Consider the following 18,146-nt stretch of genomic DNA (forward strand, 5'->3'; position numbering starts at 1 on the left):
TCCTCTATCTGTCTAGTTTTTTTGCTCAGAATAAAAAAAGGTTTATTCCATGTAATCAGAAATGTTCCCTATGGTCACTGGAGGCAGAGTCAAAATATCAATAAATATAAACTACTAGCAAGGGTCTCTTGGGTCAGAGTGCCTGATACAAAGGAGGCTCTCAATATAGTTGGGGAATAAATTACATGACTTAGGAAAGCAGTCAGATGAATTATTTCCCACAATATTTTTTTTAAATGCAGCAATTTAATGAGTTTCTCTTTCTTTCCTAGTATTCGTATTTTAGTAGATGGAAATGTCGAAGTCAAACAAATTAATCTCTCATGGTATTTTAGACAATGAGCAGATGGATTATCTTAAAGTGTAAAATGATAGAATAAGGTTCTGGGGATCTATTACACAGCAGGTGACTACAGTTAATAATAATGTATTGTATATTCCTAACTAGCTAGAAGAATGGATTTTAAATGTTCTCACCACAAAGAAACAACATGTATTTGAAGTGATGGATATGTTAGCCTGATTTGATGATTCCACAATGTATACATGTATCAAAACATCACACTGTACTCCACAAATATATACAGTTATTATTTGTCAATCAAAAAATAAAGTAAAACTTTTTTAAAAGAGTCTTTAAATACCTTTGTTTTTGCCCTTGTTAATCCCTAACCAAGGGTAAGGCAGAATCAAAATAAGGATATACTGTTCTATTTCATTCCTTTATTACATGTATTGCAAAATTAATTTTAACTTCCGTGCCAACTGCGGACTCCTGCATTGCTAATGAGAAAACTTATGTGCCTACCACCGGGCTGAATGAAGAACGATGAAGATTGAGTATGTCTACAATGGGCATGGGAGCAAGGAGCACTGGTACATATAACAAGTGAATTTTCACAGTCACCACAGGCCTCAAGACTTGGGCATACTTTCATTCTATAGCATAACTTTTTAAAATTTTTTATTTCCATAGGTTTTTGAGGAACAGGTGGTATTTGGTTACATGAGTAAGTTATTTATTGGTGATTTGTGAGATTTTGGTGCACCCATCACCCAAGCAGTATACACTAAACCCAAATTATAGTCTTTTATCCCTTACCCCCCTCCCATCCTTTCCCCCAAGTTCCCAAAGTCCATTATATCATTCTTATGACTTTGTATCCTCATAGCTGAGCTCCCACTTATGAGTGAGAACATAAGATGTTTGGTTTTCCATTCCTGAGTTACTTCACTTAACATAATAGTCTTCAGTTCCGTCCAGGTTACTGTGAATGCCATTAATTTGTTCCTTTTTATGGCTGAGTAGTATTCCATCATTTTATATATATATATATATATATGATGTGATATATATGTATGTGATGTGATTATATATATGATGTGATATATATATATCACAAGTTCTTTATCCACTCATTGGATATGAGTGGATAAAGCATTATGTCTGAGTAGTAGTCCACCATATGTACATATATATATATCACATTATATTATATTATATTATATTATATATTACACTATATTATATAATATATATTATATATAACACTATATTATATATAACATATATTATATAATATATGTTAACATATATTATATAATATATGTTATATATAATACTTTATCCACTCATATCCAATGCATATATATCCTATATATATAATATCATATATATATAACATCATATATATATATGTGTGTGTATATATACATTACAAGTTGAGTGGATATAAACTCAATGAGTTGAAATAAATCAATGTGCTGCTATAAACATGCATGTGCAAGTTATCTTTTTTGTATAAGTTTATAGATCATTCTATAGCTTAATTTGTATAGTTTTTTTTTTACTTTTTGCTTTGCCCAATTGAGGCCCAATTCTGAGTTTCTCTTATCCCAATTCAATAATTTCTCCATGACTTCTGTTATAATTTAGCCCCATTTATTCATTTCATATCCCTCCTGGCTGTCATTGCTCCCTCCACGCTCTTTCTTTAAACTCTCAGGACTTAGGCAGCTTACTCCTGATGTCCCTAATATAGAGCAGGGTTTTTTTAGTGTGGTCTCCTTTGGTTCTATACTAGAATCTGTTGCTAACATCCGCCCTTTTTCCATCCATTTGTCACCATGGATGATCACTAGGGCTTGCTTTGGATTGGCAACTGGCTTTCATTACTCCTCATACTCTCTAGTGATGACCCAGTAGAGATGTCACCATTTGCCATCAAGAAGTGGTTAAACACTGAATTTAAAATCCTCCACGTAAATATATAGTATATAGTAAATCCCAATATATGTTCAAATCTATTTCTGAACTTTTGATTCTGTTTCACTAACCCAATCATCTCTATTTGTGTCAAACCATAATGTTTGATGGTCATAGTTTTTAAAAATATATACTAAGGTAACTCTTCCTTCTTTGAATCCTACTTTTCAAAAAAGTTATTGACAATGCTCACACATTTATTTCTTCATGTGAAATTCTCAAAAGTGCTAAAATCTGTCTTTTACCTTTTTATGAACTATGTTCACATGTGGTGTCAAACATGAATTAGGCTTGAATTGTGTCCTTAGCTGTAAGGTAAGATAGTTTAGATGGATGGATGGATAGATGGATGATAGATAGATAGATAGATAGATAGATAGATAGATAGATAGATAGATGATAGATAGACAGACAGACAGACAATAGTTTGCCTCAACCGCTCTCATGCTGTACATATAGGCATATAACTACATAAATATATGGCAAAGTTGTACATGGAAATTGTTTTAATTGCTGTATATGTTTTCCAAAAACGTATTGGGGTTCTGATTGAAAATGTATATAATTTGTACATTGGTTTGGATAAAACTGACATTTTCATGATATTAAATCTTCCCATCCAAGAAATTCTATATCTTTCCATATGCTCAGATCCAGATTTAAGGAGCAATCACTCTTGATTTTCAGGTTCAGAGCATGCACTGTAAATATTTAACCAGAAGATAACTTCTCTTTCATCTCTAGGTGGTTTCTAGGGCACCATTTCTGTTTCAATCAGCCCTAAGTTCCTGGATATCCCCAAAATCTCACCTTAAACTTAACGATTAGTTTCCTATAAAAGTTATTTTCATTCTTATTATCTAACCATTTCTATACTTTGATTCTTCCTACAAACTGGACATACTCTGTGGTCACTTAGCATTTGTTTGACTGCCTCAAATGACAGGGAACCCACAACATAATGAGATAACCTATCTAACTGTTGGACAGCTTCTGTGTTAATCAGAATCTGCCTTCCTGCTATAATGCCTTCAAATATTTTGGTAACTTTCAATGTATAGAACTTTTCAATGTATAGAAACCATTGATTATTATGTTGTCAAGTTTGTCAAGCTTTTCCCTCTAAAAAAAAATATAGCCTCCTATATTAACTTCAGTTCTATTCTATTCTTTAGTTTTAAATATTTTGTAGACAGATATATAATAACTATTTCATCTATATATCTAATTACTCTGATAACATTTATAATCACTAATTTCAAATGCTAAATGCCCATATATACATTTATCTCATTTATTTCTTTGTTTCACTGATATGTGTCTTATTCTGCTTTATGTTGCTATAATAGTATACCAATGACTGGGTACTTTATAAAGAAAAGAAATTTATTTCTTACCATTCTGGGGACTGGGAAGTCCAAAGTCAAGGGACCTGCATCTGGTGAAGGTCCTCTTGCTGTGCCACCTCATGGTATAAGGTGGAAGGGCAAAAGAGCATGAGGGAGAGAGCAAGGAAGGGGATTGTACTCATCCTGTTATCAGAGACCCACTCCTGCAGTAACTAACTGACTCCTGAGATAACAGCATTGAACCATTCATGAAGACAGAGCCCTCATGACCCAATCACCTCTTAAAGTTCCCACTTCTCAATACTGTTACATTGGGGATTAGGTTTTTAACAAATGAACTTTGTGTGACACATTCAAACTATAGCAATACGTACATTTTTTTTTTTAAGACGGAGTCTTGCTCTGTCGCCCAGGCTGGAGTGCAGTGGCACGATCTCGGCTCACTGCAAGCTCCGCCTCCCGGGTTCACACCATTCTCCTGCCTTTAATTGCTATAACTTAAGAGCTTTTAAAAAATCTTTTAGGGCAAGTCCTCCATCATTGTTATTTTTAATTTTTTTGATCATTCTTAAACAATTTCTTTTCTAGAGAAAATTTAACAATGGTTAATCAATTTCACAAAAATTTTCTTGAGATTTTGTATTGTATATATTGAAGGTGTACAACATGATGTTCTGATATATGTATACATAGTGAAATTATTATTATAGTCAAGCAAATGAACATATCCATCATCTTACATAGTTAGCTTTTCTAGTGTACTAAAAAGTACCTAAAATCTATTCTCTTAGAAAATTTTCAGTGAGCAATATGGTATTGTTTAACCCATTTCCTGTTTGCCCCAACAATACACTTGTCTCTAATCCTAATGTAACAGAAATGTTACATTGTTTTTTATCCATAAAATGGTTTCAACATTCAAGAATTACTGTGAAGATTAAATGTTTTACGTGTATAAAACGCTTAGACCAGTGCCTGGTTCATAGTAAGCATTTAGTCACTGTTGTTGTTGATGCTGTCACTCTCTTACCTGTTCCTTTCATAATACCTAATGTGATAAGATGGAAGACCTGGATTTGAACATCCTAAGAAGATGAACTAAAGTTGCTTCATCCAGAGTATGAATTTAATTGAAAACAGAACAGTTTAGACAAGAAAGGGATTAAGAAGGCTGACTAGATGAAGGTAGTATGTTCCTCCTCCAGGGAGAGGAACCAGAATAGAAAGTAGGTACATTTCAAACAAACCCTCTAGAAGAGAATGCTAGGATTCACCAGAGAAAATACAAGAAGCACCAAAAATAAGTAAAGAGAGGGTTCAGGACACCTTGCCTAGCCAGGGACTGACTGAGAGCTGAGAGAGGCTCCTAGATATGGGGAAACAGTAAGAGAGAAACCCCCAGGTTTCTCTGGACTTTGGGAGAAACCTTTGACCCTCTAGACCTTGGGCCTGACATACAGAGCTGCCTAAAGATTGCACAGAGATGTCATTCCAGAAAGGGAACCCACACGGAATCTCACAGGCATCCGAGCCTAGACCAGCCTCAGCCAGGTGCCATTTAGAGAGCCTAGATATTGGCGATCTACATACTTAGCTGCTGCCACTGTGCTGCTTCAAGGAGAGATAGGAGAGACTGGGTGCTCCCATGCACCCCAGGGAGGATCCCTACCACTCTGCTGTGGAATGCTGTTGAGATTGAGATATGAGCAGACCACATTCCCCACAGATTCTTGCCCATGGTGCTCACCTGAGAGGGGATCCACGCTCTCTGGTAATATGCCTACAACTGACACCATTTTAAGAGTTTAATCCTGGGATTTGCCTCACCCTTGGGCCAAGTTTGAGTTGCCATGGCTGCAGCCAGCACCCAGTCAAAAAGGGACAAGGAAACCAAGCTGTCCTACATATACATAGGACAATACTCACTGCCCTGCTACAGGCTGCTGTGAGACTAAGACTTGAGCAGACCACACTCCCCATAGTTTCTTGCCCATACTGCTTGCTTTAGGGGGTCCTCCCCTCTCTGGTCACAAACTGACAGCTAGCTTCATTTCGAGAGTTTAACACTGAGCTGTGCCCCACACTTGGCCCAAATTCAAGGCAATACAGCTGCAGCTACCACTCAGCTGGGAGAGAAACAGGGGAGGCAAAGCTCTCCTAAGCACACTAAGGGTAATACCCATCACCCTGCTAGAGTGGCTCTGGGACTGGGGACTAGCCTGCCCAACCCATCACAGCTAACAAGAACACCAATATGGACCACCCGGGTCCCTGTGGTTTGCTCCACCACTGATACTGCCATCACCCACATGATACCAGCTGCCACAGCATATGAGAACCCACCCACATACCTGGCCTACCAATCCCACTCCTAGCTTCTAGTCAAGCCACTTGGGGCCCAAGAATCAGTCAGTCCTCCAGGACCCTTTAACACCAAAGTCACTGTAAGTTGCTCTGGGCTTAAAAACAGATGCATTAACCCCACTGCTGCCACCACAGAGACCTGGAGACTGGCTCAGTCAGTGTCCAAGTCCCCAGCAAAATCTTGCCACAACCTCAACTAGTAATAACCTCAGCTAATAACTCAACTAATAACTAGTACCCTAAGCCACTGAGGAAATCACGGATACCACTGACTCTGTGTACCGCTAAAGAACTCATGCAAAGATAACACTATTGCAGGCACCCATCATCCTAGCCAAAGTATCCTACTCAACCAACAACATACACGCATCTTCAGGAAAGAAATTCCCCTACCAAAGCAATTTCAAAAAAAAAAAAAATTGGAACCAGCAACTGTCTCACCAGATGCTCAGATATCAAAAGAAGGACACAGAAAACATGAAAAAGTGGGGAAATATAACACCACCAAAGGACCACAACTGTCCTGCAACAGATCCCAATAAAAAATAATTCCTCAGAATGTCAAGTAAAAGATTCAAAATATTGATTTTTAAAGGAGCTCAATGAGATGCAAGAGAAATCTAAAAACTAATACAAAGTAGTCCAAAATCAACTTAGAATATGACTAAAAAATTACCAAGGAGATAGATATCTTTAGGGAAAAAAAAGCAGAAATTCTGGAATAAAAAATTCATTCACTGTTGAGTACAGTGGCTCATGCCTAGAATCCCAGCATTTGGGAAGGCCAAGGTAGGAGGATCACTTGAGGTCAGGAGTTCAAGTCCAGCCTGGGCAACATAACAAGATCCCATCCCTACAAAAAAAATACAAAAATCACCCAGGCATAGTGGTGCATGCCTGTAGTCCCAGTTACTTGGGAGGCTGAGGCTGGAGGATCACTTGAGCCCAAGAGTTCAAGGCTGCAGTGAGCTATGTTCACACCACTGCACTACAGCCTGGGCAACAGAGCAATACTGTCTCAAAAAAAAATCATTGAAGGAAATAAAACATACATTTGAAAACTTCAATAATAGACTAGAAAGCAGAAGGAAGAATCTCAGAAATGGAAGACAAGTCTTTTGAAATAATACAGTTAGACAAAAGTAAAGAAAAAGAATAAGAAAGAATGAGCAAAGCCTTCTAGACACCTGGGACTACATAAGATGACCAAACCTATGAATTATTGGTACTCCAAGGGGGAAGAGTGATCAAAAAGTTTAGAAAATCTATTTGAGGAAATAACTGATGAAAATTTCCCAAGCCTAGCAAGAGAGTCAGACTTCCATATATAGGAGGCCCAGCTATCCCCAGGAAAAAACATTGCAAAAAGACTTCAACAAGACATGTATTATTCAGAATGTCTAAAGTCAAAGTAAATGAAAGAATTTTAAAATTAGCAAGAGAGAAAAGCAGCTAGTCATCTATAAAGGAAACCTCATCAGATTAACAGCAGACTTTTCAGCAGAAACCTTATAGGTCAGAAGAGAATGGGATGGCATTTTCAAAACACTAGAAAGAAAAGAAAAACCTGTCAGCCAAGAATTTTATACTCTACCAGAAAAAGTTTCATAAATGAAGGAGAAATGAAGTATTTCTCAGACAAGCAAATGCTGAGTAAATTTGTCACCTCTAGACTGGCTATGCAGGAAATGTTCAGAGGAGTCTTAAACATGGAAATGAAAGGTCAATATTCATTATGATGAAAACACTTGGAAAAATAAAACTAACAATTCTTATAAAACAATCACACGAAGGAGGAGGAGAAAGGAATCAAATGGCAACATGACACAATTTGTTCAAACCATAAAGATAAAAAGAGAAAGAAAAGAAAAAAATTATAAAACAATTTGTAAAAATTAATAATATGACAGAAACAAAGCCTCACATATCAATAATAATCTTGAATGTAAATAAATGTTCCACTTAAAAGATAAAGATTGGCATAATGAATAAAATAAAATCAAGATCCAACTATATGCTGCTAACGAGAAACTCACTTTACCCATAAAGACACACATAGACTGAAAGTAAAAGAGTGGGAAAAGATAGTCCATGCAATTGGAAACCAAAAGCAGTACGTGTAGCTATATTTCTATTAGATAAAACAGACTTTAAATCAAAAACAGCAATAGGCCCACACTTAGACCCCAGCCCTGGCAGGTGCCCCCACCACACCTCAGCCACTGGTCTCCTTCCCTCAGCCTCTTCTCTGGTGTGCCCACCCACTCCCTTACTTCTCCTCCTTTCCCTCCTCCTCATCCGCTCTCCTTCCCTCACCTGTTTCCTCCCCACCTCCCCTCTTCTTTGTTTCCTCCCCCATCCCCTTGACTCTCCCCTCCCTGCCCTCACTCTCTTGCTCACCCTCAGCCAAGCCCCCACCATGATGGAGGCAGGTGCCAGTGCCACTGTAATTGCTGCCATTGCAGAGTGGGAGTCAGGTTCCCAGAAAGCAGCTTGATGAGTGTCCAAAGTAGGAGTGCAAGTTTGGAGGGGCCACCATCTTGGTCCCAGCTCTCCACATCTCTACCTCCAGGCTCAGCGGCAAGCAGCAGGCAGGTCCCTGATGAATCACACACCACCATCCAGGAGGCCCAGGGAAGGAGCAATGGATGAGCTTTGCAGTCTGAATCCAAGAAGGCAAGAGTTATTGGAAGCTAGATTTACTGGAATTGTAAGTGGGAGCACTGGGAGTACCAGCAGTTGCAATGTTGGAGCTAAAGCCTCAACAAATAATGAAAGCTCTTATCACAGTTTTGGAAGCTTAGGATCTTTAAGTGACAAAGAATCAGAGAAACGACTGGCAGGCAGCTGAAAGGACTATACAAGTGACTGGACTTTATCTGCAGTGGGTTCCCTTGAGAAGCCAGAGAAGAAACAATCAGAATCATCCAGGGGACGATAGAGAAAAGCAGAAAACCAGAATGAAAATTGTCAGGGAAAAAGTATTGGGGGGAGGAGGAGCCAAGATGGCCTAATAGGAACAGCTCCAGTCTACAGCTCCCAGCGTGAGCGATGCAGAAGATGGGTGATTTCTGCATTTCCATCTGAGGTACCGGGTTCATCTCACTAGGGAGTGCCAGACAGTGGGCGCAGGTCAGTGGGTGCGCGCACCGTGTGCGAGCCGAAGCAGGGCGAGGCATTGCCTCACTTGGGAAGCGCAAGGGGTCAGGGAGTTCCCTTTCCTATCAAAGAAAGTGGTGACAGATGGCACCTGGAAAATCGGGTCACTCCAACCCAAATACTGCGCTTTTCCGACGGCCTTAAAAAACGGCACACCAGGAGATTATATCCCACACCTGGCTCGGAGGGTCCTACACCCACGGAGTCTCGCTGATTGCTAGCACAGCAGTCTGAGATCAAACTGCAAGGCAGCAGCGAGGCTGGGGGAGGGGCGCCCGCCATTGCCCAGGCTCGCTTAGGTAACCAAAGCAGCTGGGAAGCTCGAACTGGGTGGAGCCCACCACAGCTCAAGGAGGCCTGCCTGCCTCTGTAGGCTCCACCTCTGGGGGCAGGGCACAGACAAACAAAAAGACAGCAGTAACCTCTGCAGACTTAAATGTCCCTGTCTGACAGCTTTGAAGAGAGAGCAGTGGTTCTCCCAGCACACAGCTGGAGATCTGAGAACAGGCAGACTGCCTCCTCAAGTGGGTCCCTGACCCCTGACCCCCGAGCAGCCTAACTGGGAGGCACCCCCCAGCAGGGGCACACTGACACCTCACACGGCCAGGTACTCCAACAGACCTGCAGCTGAGGATCCTGTCTGTTAGAAGGAAAACTAACAAACAGAAAGGACATCCACACCAAAAACCCATCTGTACATCACCATCATCAAAGACCAAAAGTAGATAAAACCACAAAGATGGGGAAAAAACAGAGCAGAAAAACTGGAAACTCTAAAAATCAGAGCGCCTCTCCTCCTCCAAAGGAACGCAGTTCCTCACCAGCAACGGAACAAAGCTGGACAGAGAATGACTTTGACGAGCTGAGAGAAGGCTTCAAACGATCAAATTACTCTGAGCTACGGGAGGAAATTCAAACCAAAGGCAAGGAAGTTGAAAACTTTGAAAAAAATTTAGAAGAATGTATAACTAGAATAACCAATACAGAGAAGTACTTAAAGGAGCTGATGGAGCTGAAAACCAAGGCTCAAGAACTACATGAAGAATGCAGAAGCCTCAGGAGCTGATGCGATCAACTGGAAGAAAGGGTATCAGCGATAGAAGATGAAATGAATGAAATGAAGTGAGAAGGGAAGTTTAGAGAAAAAAGAATAAAAAGAAATAAGCAAAGCCTTCAAGAAATATGGGACTATGTGAAAAGACCAAATCTATGTCTGATTGGTGTATCTGAAAGTGACAGGGAGAATGGAACCAAGTTGGAAAACACTCTGCAGGATATTATCCAGGAGAACTTCCCCAATCTAGCAAGGCAGGCCAACATTCAGATTCAGGAAATACAGAGAATGCCACAAAGATACTCCTCAAGAAGAGCAACTCCAACACACATAATTATCAGATTCACCAAAGTTGAAATGAAGGAAAAAATGTTAAGGGAAGCCAGAGACAAAGGTCGGGTTACCCTCAAAGGGAAGCCCATCAGACTAACAGCTGATCTCTCGGCAGAAACTCTACAAGCCAGAAGAGAGTGGGGGCCAATATTCAACATTCTTAAAGAAAAGAATTTTCAACCCAGAATTTCATATCCAGCCAAACTAAGCTTCATAAGTGAAGGAGAAATAAAATACTTTACAGACAAGCAAATGCTGAGAGATTTTGTCACTACCAGGCCTGCCCTAAAAGAGCTCCTGAAGGAAGCGCTAAACATGGAAAGGAACAACTGGTACCAGCCGCTGCAAAATCATGCCAAAATGTAAAGACCATCGAGACTAGGAAGAAACTGCATCAACTAACGAGCAAAATAACCAGCTAACATCATAATGACAGGATCAAATTCACACATAACAATATAAACTTTAAATATAAATGGACTAAATGCTCCAATTAAAAGACACAGACTGGCAAATTGGATAAAGAGTCAAGACCCATCAGTGTGCTGTATTCAGGAAACCCATCTCACGGGCAGAGACACACATAGGCTCAAAATAAAAGGATGGAGGAAGATCTACCAAGCAAATGGAAAACAAAAAAGGCAGGAGTTGCAATCCTAGTCTCTGATAAAACAGACTTTAAACCAACAAAGATCAAAAGAGACAAAGAAGGCCATTACTTAATGCTAAAGGGATCAATTCAACAAGAAGAGCTAACTATCCTAAATATATATGCACCCAATACAGGAGCACCCAGATTCATAAAGCAAGTCCTGAGTGACCTACAAAGAGACTTAGACACCCACACATTAATAATGGGAGACTTTAACACCCCACTGTCAACACTAGACAGATCAATGAGACAGAAAGTCAACAAGGATACCCAGGAATTGAACTCAGCTCTGCACCAAACAGACCTAATAGACATCTACAGAACTCTCCACCCCAAATCAACAGAATATACATTTTTTTCAGCACCACACCACACCTATTCCAAAATTGACCACATAGTTGGAAGTAAAGCTCTCCTCAGCAAATGTAAAAGAACAGAAATTATAACAAACTATCTCTCAGACCACAGTGCAATCAAACTAGAACTCAGGATTAAGAATCTCACTCAAAACCGCTCAACTACATGGAAACTGAACAACCTGCTCCTGAATGACTACTGGGTACCTAACGAAATGAAGGCAGAAATAAAGATGTTCTTTGAAACCAACAAGAACAAAGACACAACATACCAGAATCTCTGGGACACATTCAAAGCAGTGTGTAGAGGGAAATTGATAGCACTAAATGCCCACAAGAGAAAGCAGGAAAGATCCAAAACTGACACCCTAACATCACAATTGAAAGAACTAGAAAAGGAAGAGCAAACACATTCAAAAGCTAGCAGAAGGCAAGAAATAACTAAAATCAGAGCAGAACTGAAGGAAATAGAGACACAAAAAACCCTTCAAAAATTAATGAATCCAGGAGCTGGTTTTTTGAAAGGATCAACAAAACTGATACACCGCTAGCAAGACTAATAAAGAAAAAAAAAGAGAAGAATCAAATAGATGCAATAAAAAATGATAAAGGGGATATCACCACCGATCCCACAGAAATACAAACTACCATCAGAGAATACTACAAACACCTCCATGCAAATAAACTAGAAAATCTAGAAGAAATGGATAAATTCCTTGACACATACACTCTCCCAAGACTAAACCAGAAAGAAGTTGAATCTCTGAATAGACCAATAACAGGCTCTGAAATTGTGGCAATAATCAATAGTTTACCAACCAAAAAGAGTCCAGGACCAGATGAATTCACAGCCGAATTCTACCAGAGGTACAAGGAGGAACTGGTACCATTCCTTCTGAAACTATTCCAATCAATAGAAAAAGAGGGAATCCTCCCTAACTCATTTTATGAGGCCAGCATCATTCTGATACCAAAGCCGGGCAGAGACACAACCAAAAAAGAGAATTTTAGACCAATGTCCTTGATGAACATGGATGCAAAAATCCTCAATAAAATACTGGCAAACCGAATCCAGCAGCACATCAAAAAGCTTATCCACCATGATCAAGTGGGCTTCATCCCTGGGATGCAAGGCTGGTTCAATATAGGCAAATCAATAAATGTAATCCAGCATATAAACAGAACCAAAGACAAAAACCACATGATTATCTCAATAGATGCAGAAAAGGCCTTTGACAAAATTCAACAACCCTTCATGCTAAAAACTCTCAATAAATTAGGTATTGATGGGACGTATCTCAAAATAATAAGAGCTATCTATGACAAACCCACAGCCAGTATCATACTGAATGGGCAAAAACTGGAAGCATTCCCTTTGAAAACTGGCACAAGACAGGAATACCCTCTCTCACCACTCTTATTCAACACAGCGTTGGAAGTTCTGGCCAGGGCAATTAGGCAGGAGAAGGAAATAAAGGGTATTCAATTAGGAAAAGAGGAAGTCAAATTGTCCCTGTTTGCAGACGACATGATTGTATATCTAGAAAACCCCATTGTCTCAGCCCAAAATCTCCTTAAGCTGATAAGCAACTTCAGCAAAGTCTCAGGATACAAAATCAATGTGCAAAAATCACAAGCATTCTTATACACCAACAACAGACAAACAGAGAGCCAAGTCATGAGTGAACTCCCATTCACAATTGCTTCAAAGAGAATAAAATACCTAGGAATCCAACTTACAAGGGATGTGAAGGACCTCTTCAAGGAGAACTACAAACCACTGCTCAAGGAAATAAAAGAGGATACAAACAAATGGAAGAACATTCCATGCTCATGGGTAGGAAGAATCAATATCGTGAAAATGGCCATACTGCCCAAGGTAATTTACAGATTCAATGCCATCCCCATCAAGCTACCAATGACTTTCTTCACAGAATTGGAAAAAACTACTTTAGAGTTCATGTGGAACCAAAAAAGAGCCCGCATCGCCAAGGCAATCCTAAGCCAAAAGAACAAAGCTGGAGGCATCATACTACCTGACTTCAAACTATACTACAAGGCTACAGTAACCAAAACAGCATGGTACTGGTACCAAAACAGAGATATATATCAATGGAACAGAACAGAGCCCTCAGAAATAATGCCGCATATCTACAACTATCTTATCTTTGACAAACCTGATAAAAACAAGCAATGGGGAAAGGATCCCCTATTTAATAAATGGTGCTGGGAAAACTGGCTAGCCATATGTAGAAAGCTGAAACTGGATCCCTTCCTTACATCTTATACAAAAATCAATTCAAGATGGATTAAAGACTTAAATGTTAGACCTAAAACCATAAAAACCCTAGAAGAAAACCTAGGCATTACCATTCAGGACATAGGCATGGGCGAGGACTTCATGTCTAAAACACCAAAAGCAATGGCAACAAAAGTCAAAGTTGACAAATGGGATCTAATTAAACTAAAGAGCTTCTGCACAGCAAAAGAAACTACCATCAGAGTGAACAGGCAACCTACAAAATGGAAGAAAATTTTCGCAACCTACTCATCTGACAAAGGGCTAATATCCAGAATCTACAACGAACTCAAACTAATTTACAAGAATAAAACAAACAACCCCATCAAAAAGTGGGCAAAGGACATGAACAGACACTTCTCAAAAGAAGACATTTATGCAGCCAAAAAAAACACATGAAAAAATGCTCACCATCACTGGCCATCAGAGAAATGCAAATCAAAACCACAATGAGATACCATCTCACACCAGTTAGAATGGCAATCATTAAAAAGTCAGGAAACAACAGGTGCTGGAGAGGATGTGGAGAAATAGGAACACTTTTACACTGTTGGTGGGACTGTAAACTAGTTCAACCATTGTGGAAGTCAGTGTGGTAATTCCTCAGGGATCTAGAACTAGAAATACCATTTCACCCAGCCATCCCATTACTGGGTATATACCCAAAGGACTATAAATCATGCTGCTATAAAGACACATGCACAAATATGTTTATTGTGGCACTATTCACAATAACAAGGACTTGGAACCAACCCAAATCTCCAACAATGATAGACACTAAGAAAATGTGGCACATATACACCATGGAATAGTATGCAGCCATAAAAAATGATGAGTTCATGTCCTTTGTAGGGACATGGATGAAATTGGAAATCATCATTCTCAGTAAACTATCGCAAGAACAATAAACCAAACACCGCATATTCTCACTCATAGGTGGGAATTGAACAATGAGAACACATGGACACAGGAAGGGGAACATCACACTTTGGGGACTGTTGTGGGGTGGGGGAAGGTGGGAGGGATAGCATTGGGAGATATACCTAATGCTAGATGACGAGTTAGTGGGTGCAGTGCACCAGCATGGCACATGTATACATATGTAACTAAGCTGCACATTGTGCACATGTACCCTAAAACTTAAAGTATAATAATAATAAATAAAATAAATAAAAATAGAAATATATTAAATAAAGTATTGGAGGGACGTGGCCACAAAAGTAGTGACTACTTTGAATACCAGGGTGGAAATGGCTCAAGTCCAGTAAGAGGCATACCTCCTGCAATCAGTTCTCCTCAAAATTCACATTCACATTCCACTCCTTCCTCATCTCTTCGACCAATGCAGTAGCCCTTCTCCTACTGCATTAGCATTTGGGGACCACCCTATTGTACAACCAAAGCAGTTATCCTTTAAAATTATTCAGACTGATCTCACAATCCTGCAATTAGCAGCATTAGAAAGTAATAAAATCCAGGACCTGGAAAAGAAGGAAGGATGTATAGATTATTTGCTCAGGGCTAACCATGATCTCAGATGGCAAATAGATGAACAAAAAAAAAATTACTTGAAAAATACAAAGAATGATTAAATAAGTGCATATAAATGAGCAAGAAACTTCTTTTGAAAAGAGTACACAAGAAAAACTGTCAGAGAGAAGAGTATGCAAGATTGATTGCGTCTCAGGCACTTTACAACAGTTAGACATGGCGCTTCATTTACTGAATAATGGATAGATGGTTTTGCATTTCAGACTCTTGTGAAGCAACAAGAATGGGTGAATCAGCAAAGGGAAGATATTGAAAGGCAAAGGAAAATTCTAGCCAAATGCAAACCTCCTACAGCTAATAATTCTCAGACACCCTCTACCAATTCTGAACCAAAACAAAGGAAAAACAAAGCAGTCAATGGAGCAGAAAATGATCCCTTTGTTAGACCAAATTTACCACAACTGTTGACTTTGGCAGAATATTATGAACAGGAAGAAATGTTCAAACTTAGACAAGGACATCTCAGAAAAGAAGAGGCAGAAATCCAAGCAGAACTTGAACATTTGGAAAGAGTCAGAAATCTTCACATACATGACCTGAGAAGAATAAACAATGAAGATAATTCACAATTCAAAGACACCCAACGTTAAATGAAAGATATTTATTACTTCATCTGCTTGGTAGAGGTGGCTTTAGTGAAGTGTATAAGGCTTTTGACCTTTATGAACAAAGCTATGCTTCTGTGAAGCTACATCAACTTAATAAAAGCTGGAGAGATGAGAAAAAAGAAAACTACTACAAACATGCCTGCAGTATAGAATACACAAAGAACTGGATCACCCCAGAATAAACTCTATGATTATTTCTCCTTGGATACAGATATATTTTGTACAGTGTTAGAATACTGTGAAGGCAATGACTTGGATTTCTATCTGAAGCAACACAAGCTAATGTCAGAGAAAGAAGCTGAGTCTATTGTAATGCAGATTGTAAATACACTAAGATATCCCAGTGAGATCAACCCCCATTATACATTATGATCTTAAGCCAGGAAACATCCTTTTGGTAGATAGAACAGCATGTGGTGAAACCAAAATCACTGATTTTGGTCTGTCCAAGATTATGGATGATGATAGCTATGGTGCAGATGGAATGAATCTACCTCCTGAGTGTTTTGTAGTTGGAAAAGAGGCAGCAAAGATTTCCGATTTCCAACAAGGTTAATGTGTGGTCAGTTGGAGTCATCTTCTTTCAGTGTCTTTATGGTAGAAAGCCATTTGGTCACAATCAATCTCAACAAGATATTCTTCAAGCAAATACAATATTAAAAGCCACAGATGTCCAGTTTCCTGTAAAACCAGTTGTAAGCAGTGAACCCGAGGCCTTTATAAGATGCTGCTTGGCATATCAAAAAGAAGATTGATTTGATGTGCACTAGCTGGCACATGACCCATGCCTTCTCCTACACATGCGAAGATCAAATTCTTCAGGAGACCTACAACATGACTGAGCTGACAACATCTCCTACACTGCTTTCTTCAAGCATAATTACTTACTGATTTTCCTCCAAGATTGACATGATATCTTTGAATTGCTTCCAGATGCACACTTGAGTTTAAGAGCATTTGAGTGTTTTTCTGTTTTCTTTTTTTTACACAGGACATGGTTAAAAACTGTTTGTGAGCTGAAGTTCCTCATAGTGTCATTTGTATGAGACTGGATCATGGACAATGAATAAATGCAACTTCTGACTACAACTTTGAGCAGTGAAGGATGACTGCCCGTTATAAAGAAACAGGAATACCATGTTAAGATGGAAGAAAAACATTTTTGGTCTTTTATTCGGAGGAACACTGTCAATAACATTTATAATACTTAAATACATTTGGTTGTTACCAGAGTTCTAATATGAAGGGTAGTTTTTCATCATTTAAAAACACATGGAAAAATATGAGACATATTTCTAACACACAAACTACAGTGCCTGGATACATTCTTCAGCATTTGGCAGTTAATCTGCTGAAGCCAAAGTAAGAACTGAATGAGAGTGACAGTTGGGTTTTATAGTAATAGAATGTGACAGTTAGAATCTTTGGACAAAGTTAGGCTTTGTCATTTGTCTATTCTGGCTTTTACCAAGTTGCACCTTGAAATCACATGTCCATTTTCTTTCACTTGTTATATTAAAGGGAGAGCTATTATTCCTAAATACTTTACACTTTTGACAAAATGAGCTGCTTGTTTTGAAATCAGTTGAATTCACTAAATTGTAATATTGCCAGTGTTTTCAACACGTTAGAATTGATAACAGGTATTTTTCTTTTGTTACCAGGCCTTGTTCATCAAACGGTGACAGTATGTACCAAATGCAGACCGGTTCTATGCAGGATAATGATAAATTCCTTTCTAGCTCTATTGTAAAGTGTTGTACAGATGTCATATTTCAATCACTAAGTTTCAGCAGCTTATTCTTGTACAAATGTTTAAAATGTGGCTTTTCTAATTGGATATTGTATTTTTAAAGTCTTCTTGAAGGTGCTCTAATTGCTGCTAAATGATGTCACTTCTTTGCTAAAAAATTAAATGAACCCCTAGAAGGTGCCGGTTGACTATACATCATTAGCAGACATTCATTAACAATCAAGACATGTAAAAATGATCCATGTTGGACATATTGAGTTCTTCAAATCAGTTATTGGGTTATAGGGCTGTGGAGCACATAGATACTAGATTTATACATTGTTCATGGTTATTCTACATTTCCAGAAAGTTCTTATCAGCAAGATGATCCCATAAATAAGTTTCTTGTAGTTTGTTCAAATT

The 18,146-nt window shown here is 38.9% G+C and overlaps 1 pseudogene; it reads left to right on the forward strand.

The window, feature by feature from the left end:
• Positions 1-8,475: 8,475 nt before the first annotated feature.
• On the forward strand, positions 8,476-16,882 carry LOC109028403 (serine/threonine-protein kinase tousled-like 1; annotated as a pseudogene).
• The last annotated feature ends 1,264 nt before the right edge of the window (positions 16,883-18,146 follow it).

The sequence above is a fragment of the Gorilla gorilla genome, chromosome 13 (assembly GCF_029281585.2).
Source record: "Gorilla gorilla gorilla isolate KB3781 chromosome 13, NHGRI_mGorGor1-v2.1_pri, whole genome shotgun sequence".
Lineage (NCBI taxonomy): Eukaryota > Metazoa > Chordata > Mammalia > Primates > Hominidae > Gorilla > Gorilla gorilla.